The sequence below is a fragment of the Balearica regulorum genome, chromosome 3 (genome assembly GCF_011004875.1).
Source record: "Balearica regulorum gibbericeps isolate bBalReg1 chromosome 3, bBalReg1.pri, whole genome shotgun sequence".
NCBI classification, from domain to species: Eukaryota; Metazoa; Chordata; class Aves; order Gruiformes; family Gruidae; genus Balearica; species Balearica regulorum.
This window is the reverse complement of record NC_046186.1, coordinates 97,751,449-97,765,729: the sequence shown is the minus strand read 5'-3', so window position 1 is coordinate 97,765,729 and position 14,281 is coordinate 97,751,449. Positions and strand designations below refer to the sequence as shown.

The window sequence follows — 14,281 nt, the reverse complement described above, 5'->3', positions numbered from 1 at the left end:
TTAACAAGTGAAAAGCATTCACATGATCTTTTGCTGCATTACCTTAGACAAGTAGAAACTTCTCGACTAACTTGTCCGCTTCCAGTGGTTCATGTATTTTATTAGTTCCAGTCTAGAAGTTGCTATTAAGCAGTTCTTGAGATTTAGCATTTTAATGAATATTGTGTTGTACTAGGAGAGAAATTGGTCAATTCTTCCATCTTACTACTTTCAGACTCACAGGCTCTTCTGCTTTATTCACCCCTAATATACAAGGAAGAGTCTCTAAAGTGAATCTTTATCAGAAGGACAAAGATCTGGAAGAAATTTGACTTTTGTACTGCATTCAAGGTAAGACTTTCAAAATTGTCCATGATGAGATGACAAAACGCATGAATGCTGAGGCTTGCAAAATGGTACTATTTCTGAGTTCTTGGTTTCTTGCATATTATACTATTCCTGCAGAATATTATGAATATTAAGTACTAAATACTTCAGCATAATTCTGTGGAAATACACTAATCAGAGGCGTATAAGCTAGCTATGGCTGTGTTCCTTAACTAAAATAGTTAAGTAGGTTGCTACTTGTAACTAATGTTTAGTATGCAAAGCTGTCTTTTGGGTAGCATAGGTGTTCCTACTTCTAAAACTGATATGCTAAGTTGCATGATATAAAATGGAATGTCTTACTAAATTGGCGGTGTCTTAGTAAATCTTTTTTAAGGTCCTGTGCTGAGCTTGTTGTAATTTCTCTGTGAATACAGTATTATAGCTCTTGAATGATGTTTCCAGTTGATTTCAAAATATCGAGAAATAATTGGGAGTCAGAGGGCAGGTTTGCTGCATTTTGGAAAGAATGGTAGTTGCATTTCTTTCAATAAAACCATAGCTTCAATCACCTAGACAGTTGTCATCTGTCTGCAAGTCAGAGCACTGATCAAGTGGTGGGAGCCATTAACATCGTTCAGTAGAGTGAAACCGTTGTCTTCAGCTTCCATGCACCATTGAACGGGATGTTTAATAATGTTTATTGTGTCATTCCCACACCACTCCCAGAGAAGAGTGGAAGATATAACAAGGACTAGGGGATTAAAACCTGTAGCAGACGAAGTGGAATTCCCTCCAGCAGGACCAGCCTTGGGGAGAATGTTGACTGGACTAGCATCATGTTCATGGCAGTCAAAGGGAGGAACTGAAGAAGTGATTGGGAAGAATGGAGAGGCACATAGCTATCCCTTGCAGAGACGGTAGTTTGTGTAAGAAGGGGAATACAAGCCCATGGTATCCAGCCATAGAACAGATGGTGGAGACATTCACATGGAGTCACTCAGAAGGATGTAGGAGATGTTTTGGGGACTGGAAAGTACAAGTAGCACTTAATGTAGGCAGCTGGTTGCCTAATGCTAGCTCGTCAGATTTGGGGAGTTAGAAAGCTACTGAAATTGGCACTCGTTGTACTGAATTCAGCACCTATTTGAAGGCTCAGATCAGCAGTCTTCTATTCACATACCTACTTCTAATCTGTTGTGACTGTGTGGTTCTGGTTTTTATATAGTAGGTTTTACTGAATTATCTGTGTAATCCCCAAGCTGAATGTCTACTTTTCTTTTTAACTGATAAATTCATCAGCTTTTTTTGGGTTGTTCTGCAAAAGCCTGAATACTTAAGAGTATTCCTTTGTGTGTCTTGATGTTATTTTTTTATGGATACCTAGTTTCATCCAGACAGTTTGTTAAACCTAGTATAGAATACATGCTGGTTAAGCTTTACATGTAGTAAAATGTTAAGACTTTGATGTGAGCTTTGGAAGATAAAAATTGTTTTAAAGTATCTTGACATGTTGCCTCTATAAATGAAATGACAGAGTGTCTGCCCTCTTGCTACAATTAATGTAGAATTTTTTTTTAATATGTCTTTGTGATAAGATGTTCCCATCGCCATTCAGTCTAGTAAGGGCATGTCTTGCAGGCGACAGTGTATAGGAGCAGTGACCTTTGGTGGAGCTGGAGATGGTGTCTTAATCTGTGTTATCCAAATTTGCCTGCAGCTGATGTCTGACCTGATGAATAGCCTAAAATGAATGCTGAATTATTAACATGCTTGCTTCCTGGAATCCTTTTTGCTGTCAAATCTATGTAGACCTATCATTACTGCATTGACTGCCTGTAATGCCCTTAAGCACCCTCTCTAATATTGATTTCTTGAAAGCTGGCATGGTCATCTTGCATGTTAGTTTTAACATTTTTATTGATAAAATTGCCCTTTGAATTTTTGCAGGTATAGTTCAACATGTATCGTGATACTTGCATAGTGGCAAAATTAAAACAGTTTTTACTCAGTAGATATTTCAATGCTGAAGTTTCAAATATATATATTGCAAATCAAGAGAGCTTAAACTGTATTGATTAAAAGTTAGTCAAAGTGATTTATTGTGAAACTGAAGTTACAGTACTAATTGGATAAAACTTTGAGTATTTAAGCTTGCAAGTTGCCAAATGGCTACTTCTTGCCAAGTACTCCTCTGTTTAGATGACAAGTGAAGCAGTTCAGATAGCCTCAATGCAGACACCTGAAAAAGATTCCATGTGTCCAGGCAACGATACTGGAGACTGCTGCCAGAAAAAAAGGTAATGGAAATTTGCTTCACTCTCCAGTTCCTAGAGATAGTAATTTTTTTAATTAGACTTCAGACTTTTCCTTAGAAAGTTTCTCTAGCCTGATGGAAAAGTAGAGCATGCTAAAAAAGTGTAGGGGGGAGTATCGTGTTCTCTGAAGTAGTCTGACAAGCCATCTGTGATCTGAAACCTAACTTTCTGTAACATACTGTGGATTGAATAGTACGTATCATCTGATTACAGGTATATTGGTCCTGTTGCAGTGTAAAAATATATCATTACATATCATGTAGGATCAGCTGCTTTTCTTAAGCATTTGTTTATAAATGCCTTAAAATGCTTTGAGATATTCCTTATCTGAAATGAACCAAATCAGTTCAACTGGGTTGATTTAGGAAGGTGATAAATCTGTGTTAGCAATAAGGGAGTGACCTTCTAAGCTAATAGACCCTCTTAATATTTTTAAGATGTCTTTACATTTCTAAATGCTGCTTCTCTTCATACTAATACAGTACTGTTACTGAAGTAACTTTGCTAATAGGTAGAAAAGATTCTTAATGTGGAGGAGACTAAGGAAAAAAATGTTCTAAAACTGTAATTGAGATATAAAAATAACTATGTATTTTAACAATTCCTATTTAGAGACTTCAGTTTCTGTCTTATTTAAATTAGTTCTTTTGGAAGATTGTGTGTGTATGTAGGCTGTTAGTTGACATAACAGATGCTTGAATTATCTCTTTCCAAGTTGTGTTCTTTGCAGTAAACATTAAAATGCCTATAGCATAGTAAGTGTTAATATTTGGCAGCTTGTAGTACTGGTCTTCTTATGCTACTGATTTGAATGTGCTGGTGATTTTATTATGGTGTTGAATGACCTTTTTTGCATTTAAACAAACTCGTTTCGTGGATAAACCTAGCAAGTGGTAACGTGGCTAAAAAAGCCACAAATAGATCCAAGTGGTTAAGTAGTGTGGCACTCCTGTAACTGTCTGCACAGGAACATCAGCAGTGTCCAAGTTGTTTTATTTTTTTATTTTAATCTACTGTGATGGTTCAGGCTTAGTTCATTTTTATATCTGAAGACTTACCCTTAGAAGATGAGAGCAGAATAAGAACCTTACTTGTGTTCTTGGAGAGAGGGGAAGTCCTTCACCTATTTATCAATATAATATATAAAGAAATTAAAAACTACTCTTGCTGTCCCTTAGAAATTTGATACAACTTGATTTCTGTCACTGTCAAACATATCAACATTAGGGAGTTCTTACTGTATTTTCTGTACCTGGTGCTAACTGAAATATTGTAATATGGCTCACTTTACACTCCACTTTGTGGAGTTTAAATTCCTTCTACATTTTGAATATACTTGTGGTCCCACTTAGGGTTGTGTGTATTCGGCATGTAAGAGGGGAAAATGTGACTAGTTGGTATGCATGTATTGTAATGGCTTCATTCCCTTGATAGAAAAAATGGGATGCTATTGTGCCTTTGAGAATCCTGTGTGGGATATTTGCTCTAAATACAGGATCTGTACAGGAAGCCATGTTGTAGAAACAGAGTTTAAGCTTTTTTTCTGTAAGGAGCAGCAAAAATATAGGATGTGGTATTGAAGATAAAAAAATTACTTATTGGCTTCAATGGTGGTAGCTGGACTTCATTCAAAAGCTGACTTGTTCTAAATGCATTGCTAGCCACTAGATGCTAGGGAGAGATTCTCCACCCAGATAAAAATTAACTTTTTGGGATCTCTAGCTGTTAGCTGGCTTAAAAATCACTGAAGATTGTTCAGAGATGAATTAGTCAAGATGTTACAGAATTTTTACATGTCAGTCACCATAACAGGTGACTTCTGCACAGAATTTGTTCTTCCCCTTTGTGAGCATTTCCTGCAAGAAACTCACAATGATATCAGTTCTTTGAAAACTGTCAATCTTCCTGACTCTGTCCTACAGCTAGAGCATCTTAACGTTTTGGAGCTCAGTCGCCTTTGCTGTCTTAACAATAAAAGTAGATAATTATGCCAAGTTTCTTACCTCTTTATCCTACAATATTTTGAAGTCTGTAACAACGGAGTTTCTTTAGTATCCAAATGCACATACTTGCTGCAGAATTAACTGATCTGAAATCTGTTGCTTTCTCTGGTTTTTCTGACAAATGCTTCTGTAAGAGTTCTTACACTTAAAATCGTAGAATCATAGAATGGTTTGGGTTGGAAGGGACCTTAAAGATCATCTAGTTCCAACCCCCCTGCTGCGGGGGTTTTCTTGACAGGCTTGGCAAGAAAGGGCTAAGCCCTTTCTACTGCATAATCAACAGAGAAAGTTTTTATTTGCAAGATTACTTCTGAATTTGAATAATACCATAGTTTGCTAACACCTTGCTCTTCTCCTGGGAAAAGGAATGACAAAGTCTGGATGCTCTTTAAAACTGCTATAGTAGCTAGAGTGGATGACACAGTTCACATCTGTGTGAAGCGAGGTGTGGTTTAGGGACATGCCGTTTTGGCCCAGAGGACTTCGGAGTAGATGTGCCCTGTAATGTTATCAGATGACAGGTGTGGTGGATTCTTTCTCAGAACACTTAACTAGTGCTCAGCCTGTGATTTCTGCTTGTTTTAAGCAGATGGATATTTACAAAATCTAAGTAATCCACCTGGAGTGACTTTTTTTAAACATTGATTTGAAGGCCAGATGTTCAGAGGCAACAAATGGACAGATGGTTTCAAACTGACTCATTAGCTATTGCTACCTAGGTATCCTAGATAGTGAGATGGTAATAAATGTACCTCGTGGGGATATGCCATAGGAATGTGCTCAAACAAGAGGCACTTCAGTAATCGTAAACATGATCTTATGTTGCCCATGCAAATCACTCTGGTGTGTCTGAGCTGAAACTTTGAATCCCCATCAGGAAGATGGATGTTTGCAGACTCTGCCCTTTGCATTAAGAAGAAAACAAAACCAACCAAATGGCCCTGCCCCTCCCCCCCCAAAACCATGCAGAATATGATCATATCTTCCTCAATCTGCAACTCCTGGATTGCTGTGGAAGGCATAATGTGTATCTTTACTTACACTATAGCCGTAAGATATGATAAAAACTAGTTAGACTTTTGCAAGCTCTTCTCTAGAAAGTCCTAGCAGCCCCAATAAACATATTCAAAGTAGAAATCCTCTGCTTACAATCGTTTTTTGTAGTTTTGAGATTTATTTGCAAAGAAATACTATCATGTAAATGCAATACACTTTAACTCTTGAAGATACTATCTTCTCCTTAGTTCAGCTAACTGAAAATGAAAAAGTTTTGTACTTAGGTAGTTTTACTGAAGCATGTTAGGTGGCCTCTTTCTTCAGCATTCCTGAAACTGGATGTTTGAAAAGCTGTCCAGCATAACTGATTCAAAGATGATTCTGCATTTCTGTGCTTGAGTTATGCTAAGCATAACTCTGATCTGTTACAGGAGGACAGAGTAGTAAGTGCTTGCCAGCAAACTCCCAGTAGGCAATTGTAGATTGCATACATGCATTCTGGATTCTAGTAAGGCTGGCTTTTGGTATTCCTTCATCTTCTGCTTGTATAATTCAACAGAGTTTGAGTTGCTCATCTAGCCGATGAGCAGTCTCTGCTTCAGGTATTCACTTGTACTAGCACAGTTATCTATGTGGCTGAGCAACAGACACTAGCATGGAAACAGGAACAAGCTGCTGAGAGCAAATATTGGGTAAGGTACCACTGCTGCCAAGGCATCGACATAGCCATAATGTGAATTTACTGATCTAAAACTTACCTAAAAGAGAATTACAGAGAATTCAGGAATTAGAGATGCCTTACAAATACCTAGTAAATATAGGTCTGCAGGAAGAAAGTTCAGAATAACTTTCGTAACTGCTTTCTGGATGTACCAAAGGCAGCTTTCTGATGCTGTAGTTGAAGTCCACCATTTGTGAGGTGATATTTAAAAGTATGGACCTAATTAGAATGCTAAGCCCATACTATTACCAAGCTTTCAGACTAGTGTAAAATACTAGTGTAATAGTGTGTTCCTGTTGGAAATTCAGCCTTGAATAGTTCAAATGACTGTCAATAAAAGTTTGAACTGCAAACTTCAAACTGCTGAAGGAAATTTTCACCAGAACCCCAAGTAAATTTATTTCAAGACACTGAGCTTTTTAAGAAACCCTGGATGTTACTTCTAAAATGCAGTGGTAAAATACCGCTGCACTCTTTAACAAAACCATAATATTAATTCAACTGCTTCAGAAAAGATAAAGCAATTAAATTGCTTCATAGGGTTTTTAGTTTCAAACTTTTGTCCATTCTCTTTTCTTTAACTGTTGTAATAATGAACATTTTAATGCATCTTTCACATTTGAAGGTGGAGGAGAGGGAAACAACAACAAAAAACCCCACACCCATAAAACCACAAATCAAGGCTTTGCCCAGTTTTGGTTGATTCACCATGTCCTTGAATAGAACCAAGAGACCTTTAGCAAATGCAGAGAGAATTCATTATCCTTTTATTACAAAGGATGATCAACTTTCTCTTTAGGGTGAAAGATGTACGTTGTCTCAAGTTATTGCACAGAAATTAACTCCTGCTTCAGTTCGGACTTTATCATATATGTAGATGAAGGAGGAACTGCTGCATGAACTTGCAGCACAACTAGTGCACTCCCTTGGTATGTGCTCTTCTATTCCTGGAAAAAATGAATGCCTCTCTTAGGAGAGGGATGTTATCTTACTTTTACTGTGTGTTGGGAACATGCAATTGGGAGCCTGCAGTAAACTAGTTAACCTGTGGTAAGCTTACACTATTGGTCTTTTCCTTCTCCCTCCTAGTATCTTTTACTTCAGCAAAATCTTTTACTATCTATCTTCTGTGTGAATGTGGTGGGTTGACCCTGGCTGGAGGCCAGGTGCCCACCAGAGCTGCTGTATCAGTCCCCTTCCTTAACTAAAAAGGTGTAATGAAAGGCTTGTAGATCGAGATAAGGACAGGGAGAGATCACTCACCAATTATCGTCATGGGCAAAACAGACTGAAATTTGATAATAAATTAGATGAATTTTTCTCTAGCAAACCAGAGTAGAGCAATGAGAAATAAAAGCAAATCTTAAAACACCTACCCCTCCCCTCTTCCCAGGCTTAACTTCACTCCCGGTTTCTACCTACTCTCCCCTCAGCAGCACAGGGGGATGGGGAATGGGGGTTACGGTCGGTTGTTGTTTCTGCCCCTCCTTCCTCCTCAGGAGGAGGACTCCTCTCATCATTCCCCTGCTCCAGCGTGGGGTCCCTCCCATGGGAGACAGTCCTTCACAAACTTCTCCAGCATGAGTCCTTCCCATGGGCTACAGTCCTTCACAAACTCCTCCAGTGTGGGTTCCTCCCATGGGGTGCAGACCCTCAGGAACAGACTGCTCCAGTGTGGGTCTCCCATGGGGTCACAAATGCTGTCAGCAAACCTGCTCCTGCATGGGCTCCTCTCTCCACAGGTCCTGCCAGGAGCATGGGTTTCCCACGGGGTTGCAGCCTTATTCAGGTGCCTCCACCTGCTCTGGTGTGGGGTCCTCCACGGGCTGCAGGTGGAATATCTACACCCCCTCACCCTTCCTCCATGGGCTGCAGGGGGACAGCCTGCTTCACCATGGTCTTCTGAGGCTGCAGGGGAATCTCTTCTCCAGTGCTTGGAGCACCTCCTGCCCCTCCTTCTGCACTGACCTTGGTGTCTGCAGAGTTTCTGACATCATCTCACTCCTCTCTGGCTGCAAAAGCTCTCTCTAACTGTTTTTTTTCCTTCTTAAATATGTTATCACAGAGGCGCTGATTGGCTTGGCCTTGGCCAGCGGCGGGTCCGTCTTGGAGCCGGCTGGCATTGGCTCTATCAGACACAGGGGAAGCTTCTAGCAGCTTCTCACAGAAGCCACCCCTGTAGCCCCCCCGCTACCAAAACCTTGCTGCACAAACCCAATACAGTGAACCAGTTTACAATTCTGGGGGATGATAGTGGCAGTGATGTCATAAGGTCAATTATGACACATTAGATTATAGCTCTTTCTGTTGATGTTCAGGGAGTGGGTTGGTTTGTTTGTTTACTTGTTTTAAAGCGGCAATGATTTACTTGTCTGTAAAAGGTCAGAGTCGTAGCTGGTTGTGGAGCAGGATAAACCCAGTGCTATTCTGGTGCTTTTCTGACCATAGTCTGGAAACTTGCAAAGCACTGGATGTTGTAGTGGTCTTTGTTTGTTTTAAACATTAGGATTCAGCTTGAGGATCATTAGTGCTTTGCCACTAGGGTTATTAAGTATGTATTTAATCATCAGGAAGACCAGCATTTGATGCCTGCCCTTCTGTAAAATAACATGGTAGGGTTCTTCAAATTTCTCTAGACTGAATAATATCATGTGCTTACTATTGAATATTAGGTTTAGTTCTTTAGCAGTGATTTACTTAATGATGAGATTGGCTTTATAGTCTTTCTCTTCTGAAGAAGTTCCTGTAAGCATGGTGAAATTCAAATTCTTTATTAGCCAAGGAATATTTAAGTTGTGCTCAGTTAAAAACTATTCTACTGTAGGGTACTGGTGTCTTAGTAGAAAAAATGATAAAAGTTTACTGAATTATCTTACTCACACATTGTTTACGTACCCCAAAGATTTAAGGAGCCCACATAAAATGCTTAATACGTCTTGTAATTTTGTTAAGTCTTTAACAGGAAGCATTCAGCTTCAATCTTGTGATACAATTTATGATCAGCAATCTGGATAAAACCATTTAATTTGTGTATGTGAGCATTTTCTACACACAAATTATTGAGGACTGGATATAACATCTTGTTATCCCAAAGCTGTATCATGAATCTAAGTGTCTTTACCTATGGTAAAAAAATTGTGCAGCTTATTTGGAGAAGAATAACTACTGTGCAGAAATAAGTAGGAGTAATGTCCCCTCTTGGTGCAGTGTTTAGTGGTGGAATATATAACTTAAGATATTTTTGTGTTTTGAGATGCTGACTACCTGTATTTCTTACTTCTAAGAATTATTGTAGATAGAATTTGAGTGAATAGGAGCATATTCTGGGATAAGATGCTCTTAGCATCTTTCAATCTGCCTTACTGTAAGCAACCTGTCTCCAGGCTAAAAGTCACTCTTGTCTAAGGAATGCCTTCACATCCGTTGTAAAATAGAAGAATTTAGGAGGGGTCAAACCTCTTGGTTCTGGGAAGCATAATGCTTGTCTTCCGCTCTGCTTTTGTGAGTCAGCCACTTCTAAAGGCTACTGGAGTAGCATCAGAGGAACTGAGGCTCTTGAGCACTTCGTACTGCAAGCACTCTGTACCCTTCTAGTTAAGGGGTCTTCTGAAGATGGGAGATAGTGCTTGAAGGGAGTTGTGTTCTGGTCACGTATTCTGTGTTCATGTCCTAGTCACTGGTGTATTTAAGAAGAGGGAATTGAGCTATTTAGTGCAATTTTGTGAATCTGGGCTGCTTGTGTATTGTTTTAGTTTAGGGTTTTTCCCCTGAAGTTCTTGGTTATACAAACAACTTATTTTTTACTGATGAAGTTTTTAACTTTTGGGAGGATTTTTACCATGTAGTCCAATGCAGTGATTTAGGATACTTGCTGGTTAGTTCTTTCAAAATACTTCTTCAGTGTTCGTTAATGATTTAGTGGATGCTGCTTAAGGTGTAGTTTCACAATACTCTGAGCAAATCTGAATCGGCAGCAGCTGCTGGTTCTGCATTTCTCACACTGGCACTTGTCTGATCCTGAAATTTCCTAAGCCTGTTCAGAGAGCTCAGGTGGCAGAAAATAGACTTTTTCTGGCTTAGCTGGATTCCTTGAACCATTCATCCTGTTGTGGTGCCTAAGAGAGAATATTGGGGAAAATACAGGACTTGAAGCAGTATAAATGTTACAGGACTAAAACTTCTTCAGTGGTAGCAAAGTATTCCGTCTCTTGAGCAATTTCTTACGACACTTTTGGATAGTTGAAGAACCCTAGTTAGCGTTTGGAAGAGGCAAGCCATAATGAAATGTCGTTATAGTTCCGTTCTTCAATCAGTGGGCTTAAAGTCAAGGTCTGCATGCAGTGTGTCCTCTTTATCATTCAGCTCATCAGAGTGCTGTAATCAGTTTTAAATCATCAGTGTTACAATAAGACTTGTATTTCCCTCATGCCCTAGACAAAGCTGGCTGTTATCCAGAATTCTTCCTGTTCCTTCTACCAGTGTACTGTCATGGTAACTTTTGTAAGATGCAGTGGTTTTTAAGATTAAACATGTAGTCTCTGATCCATGAAGGAATTTGGGCACTTGCATCCTGTTCAAAACAATGGGCAGAGACCTAGATGCTTTAGTAGATAACTAACAATTCAGATGTGTATCTGCTACTTCCACATTTTAAGCTGAATTTATGGTTAATTTTATAGAAACTACTTTTAAAGAATCATTATGATTCTTATTTCAGAGGAGCTGAAATAGTTTTGCAACTGAAGTTCATTGTCTTTGTTTTAAACTCTTGTGCGTTTTTACATCTAAGCAAGCAGAATAAAGACCTTACAAATTATACCTGCTGTATGTGGTGGGTTTAAGTCTTGTCGAACACTCAATGAGTGTAGTCTGTCATTTGAGCAGGTGAATAAAATTAAGCAAATAGCACAGTTATGTTAGCAGGCATGCAAAAGCTATTCCTTCTGTTACTGAATTTAGAGACTTGAATGCCAGGTAGTAGGCTAGAGGAGTTAAGTGCTAGTCTGTGCTGTGAAGGAAATGGGCGGGGAGGAGGAATCTGATTCTTTCTTAGTATGAATCTTTAAAGAGTGTACTGAAAGGTTTTTTTGACATCTAGGTGTAGCTTTAGTTCAAGCACTTCTATTCGAAAAAACCCTTATATTTATGAAAAAGTTCACGTACAAATCTGTTGTAAACCATCTGGAGTAGCTAACTACTTTCTTTGTTTCTTTCTAGGAACTACCAAAATAAAGCAGATGTTGTGTCCTGTACTGTTATCTCAAGGTTTTGCAAGTCATTCTGTTATGTGCTTCTTGGCAGCAGGAATGTAAACTAATTCTTTCAGCACTGAACTAGAACCTTGGCAAGGTTGCAATTACAGGTAAGAACAGATTCTGCCACTTGGAAATTTATGAGAATTTGTTACTGCTTTTACTTTCACTGTGTTGTAATTTGCAATTTGTAATTGACCAAGAATTTAAGAGACATTTCAGAACAGGTAGGATAAAAAGATGTATTTTTTCTTCTTTAAATGCATTTGAATTTTACTTAATCTTATTTTTCGCAGGGAGAAAATATAACTTAAAGTATACCTTTTTCTGCTATAGTACAAAGCACAGTTAATAAATGGAAAAAATACAATTTTTCAACACCTAAATGTGTGCTGACCCAGATTTTGAGGAAGGTATTGTCTCAAACAAAAGACTGTATAGTGTCAGTCAGTAAAAGTAATAAAACATTTTGCCACCATGTGCCGAGATCAGCTTACCATCTACATGTGTGGCTTTTTTCCCCTCAAGGTTTGTACTTAAATGCGCTAATAGCAGCAGTACTGCTTAAGCTACCTTTTTTAATCAGTTACAGAAAACCTCTAAATTCTTGTAACAAGTCCACTGTAGCTTCAAGTCTTGAATGACCTTTTAAAGGGGAAACATTGATGTCTTCCAAGTCAGTGAAAATGTTTTGGCTGCTGACTTTCTATCATAACTTTATCAGACAGTGATGAAGATAACTGTTGTCCCACTACTCAATCACTATCTCCTCAACCTGTGTGTAAGGAACTAAAAATTGATGTTCTTTTACTCAGACTTCTTTTTAAAAAATGATAAATTCAAGGCTAAGTGCAAGGTCCTGCGCATAGGTCGGGGCAATCCCAAGCATGAATACAGGCTGGGTGGAGAATGGATTGAGAGCAGCCCTGAGGAGAAGGACTTGAGGTGTTGGCGGACAAGAAGCTAAATATGAGCCGGCAATGTGCGCTTGCAGCCCAGAAAGCCAACCATATCCTGTCTCGCATCAAAAGAGGTGTGACCAGCACGTCAAGAGAGGTGATTCTCCCCCTCTACTCTGCTTTTGTGAGACCCCACCTGGAGTACTGCACCCAGCTCTGGGGTCTCCAGGACAAGAAAGACATGGAGCTGTTGGAGCGAGTCCAGAGGAGGGCCATGAAGATGATCAGAGGGCTGGAGCACCTCTCCTGTGAAGACAGGCTGAGAGAGTTGGGGTTGTTCAGCCTGGAGAAGAGAAGGCTTGGAGGAGACTTCAGAGCAGCCTTCCAGTACCTGAAGGGGCCCCACAAGAAAGCTGGAGAGGGACTGTTTACAAGGGCATGGAGTGATAGGACAAGGCGTAATGGCCTTAAGTTGAAGGAGGGTAGATTTAGATTAGATATTAGGAAAATTCTCCACTGTGATGGTGGTGAGGCGCTGAACAGGTTGCCCAGAGAGGTTGTGGATGCCCCTCCCTGGAAGTGTTCAAGGCCAGGTTGGATGGGGCTTTGGGCAACCAGGTCAAACCAGGTGTCCCTGTCCATGGCAGGGGGGTTGGAACTAGATGATCTTGAAGGTCCCTTCCAACCCAAACCATTCAAAGCTACAAAACTATATTAATAAAAAAACCCCCATACACCACTACAAGTACGTGTTATAGAGATTGCATGTTTTGGTTTGTATGTTTCTGAAGAATTTATTCCTGGTTTTAAACAGAGAGTGTGTATTTTGAAGGCTAGCTGTGAAATAGCTTTATTGCATGTGCTAAATCTGCAGAATTATGATCAAGTCAAAGCCTTTCAGTCTTGACCTCACATTTTGGTATCGTTGACAAGAAGAGTTGCTTGCCTTAAGCTGCATTTGTCAATAGTGGCAGGACAAGAGTCTGAACTGTTGATATCAAGCAACCTAATATGTCTTATTTTGAAGCTGGATGATGTGTAGGTCAGTGACAGGTTTGTGCTGAGGAGGTGGCATTGATTGTTCTGTGGCTACAATTAAAGAAGGGCTCAAATGTGTTTGGTTTGAGGTGGTGTTTTGTTACTGTTGTCTTGATTGAATGTTTGTGCTTAATTTGCAGTGATGTAACAGGTTGAAAAAGGCACAACTTGTAAACTGTGCAAGTCATGGACTAACTTATGTTGGAATGGACCTCTAGCACTCATCTAGCCCAGCCCTTCTGTCTGACTTCCTCAGATTTGTGTGTGAATCAACAAGGCACCCCTCAATTATGTAAATAAATGGTTTAGTGTTTTACTGTGGTTCTGCAGACCTACTGCAGAACACTTAATCTGGTCTTTGAGACCTGTTTAGGAACAATTTATTGACAATATTAATTGGTGATTCATTGCTGCCCTATTCTCACAAAAATGCATCTGAAACTTAGTAAACAAACATTGGGAAAAAAAGTAAGAAAATTTGTGTTAAATGCCTAAATTTAGAATGAGGGAAAACTCATTTTAGTGACACACTGCTTCATGCTAATGAGTGAAATAAATTCTTCAATTTTAATACCAATAGTGGAATGGCTAAACACAGGTTCTTTCTTCAAAATTTTACATGCTATTTCTTTAATAAAGACCTGGCTGGTGCTGGTTAGATTCATGGTTAAAAAGGAGCAAACTAAATTTAACTCAAAATAGTTGGTCTCTTACTGAACTTAAAGAACCAAAAAAATGATTCTGCATA

General features: G+C 39.2%; 1 protein-coding gene across 10 annotated transcripts in view; it reads left to right on the top strand.

Annotated features, from left to right (window-relative positions):
- The window catches only part of PPM1B (protein phosphatase, Mg2+/Mn2+ dependent 1B), a 63,688-nt gene that overhangs the window by 15,932 nt on the left and 33,475 nt on the right, over positions 1 to 14,281 (top strand). For 3 of the 10 annotated variants that reach the window (XM_075749094.1, XM_075749089.1, XM_075749098.1), the window contains exons 2-4: positions 215 to 330; positions 2,509 to 2,606; positions 11,562 to 11,706. The exons of 2 other annotated variants lie outside the window; for them this stretch is intronic. The gene's annotated coding sequence lies outside the window, so the exon portion shown is untranslated. Of the gene's footprint in view, positions 1 to 214; positions 331 to 2,459; positions 2,607 to 11,561; positions 11,707 to 14,281 lie in introns of all 10 variants that reach the window. 5 more of the 10 variants (XM_075749095.1, XM_075749091.1, XM_075749096.1 and 2 more) reach the window with 3 other exon arrangements.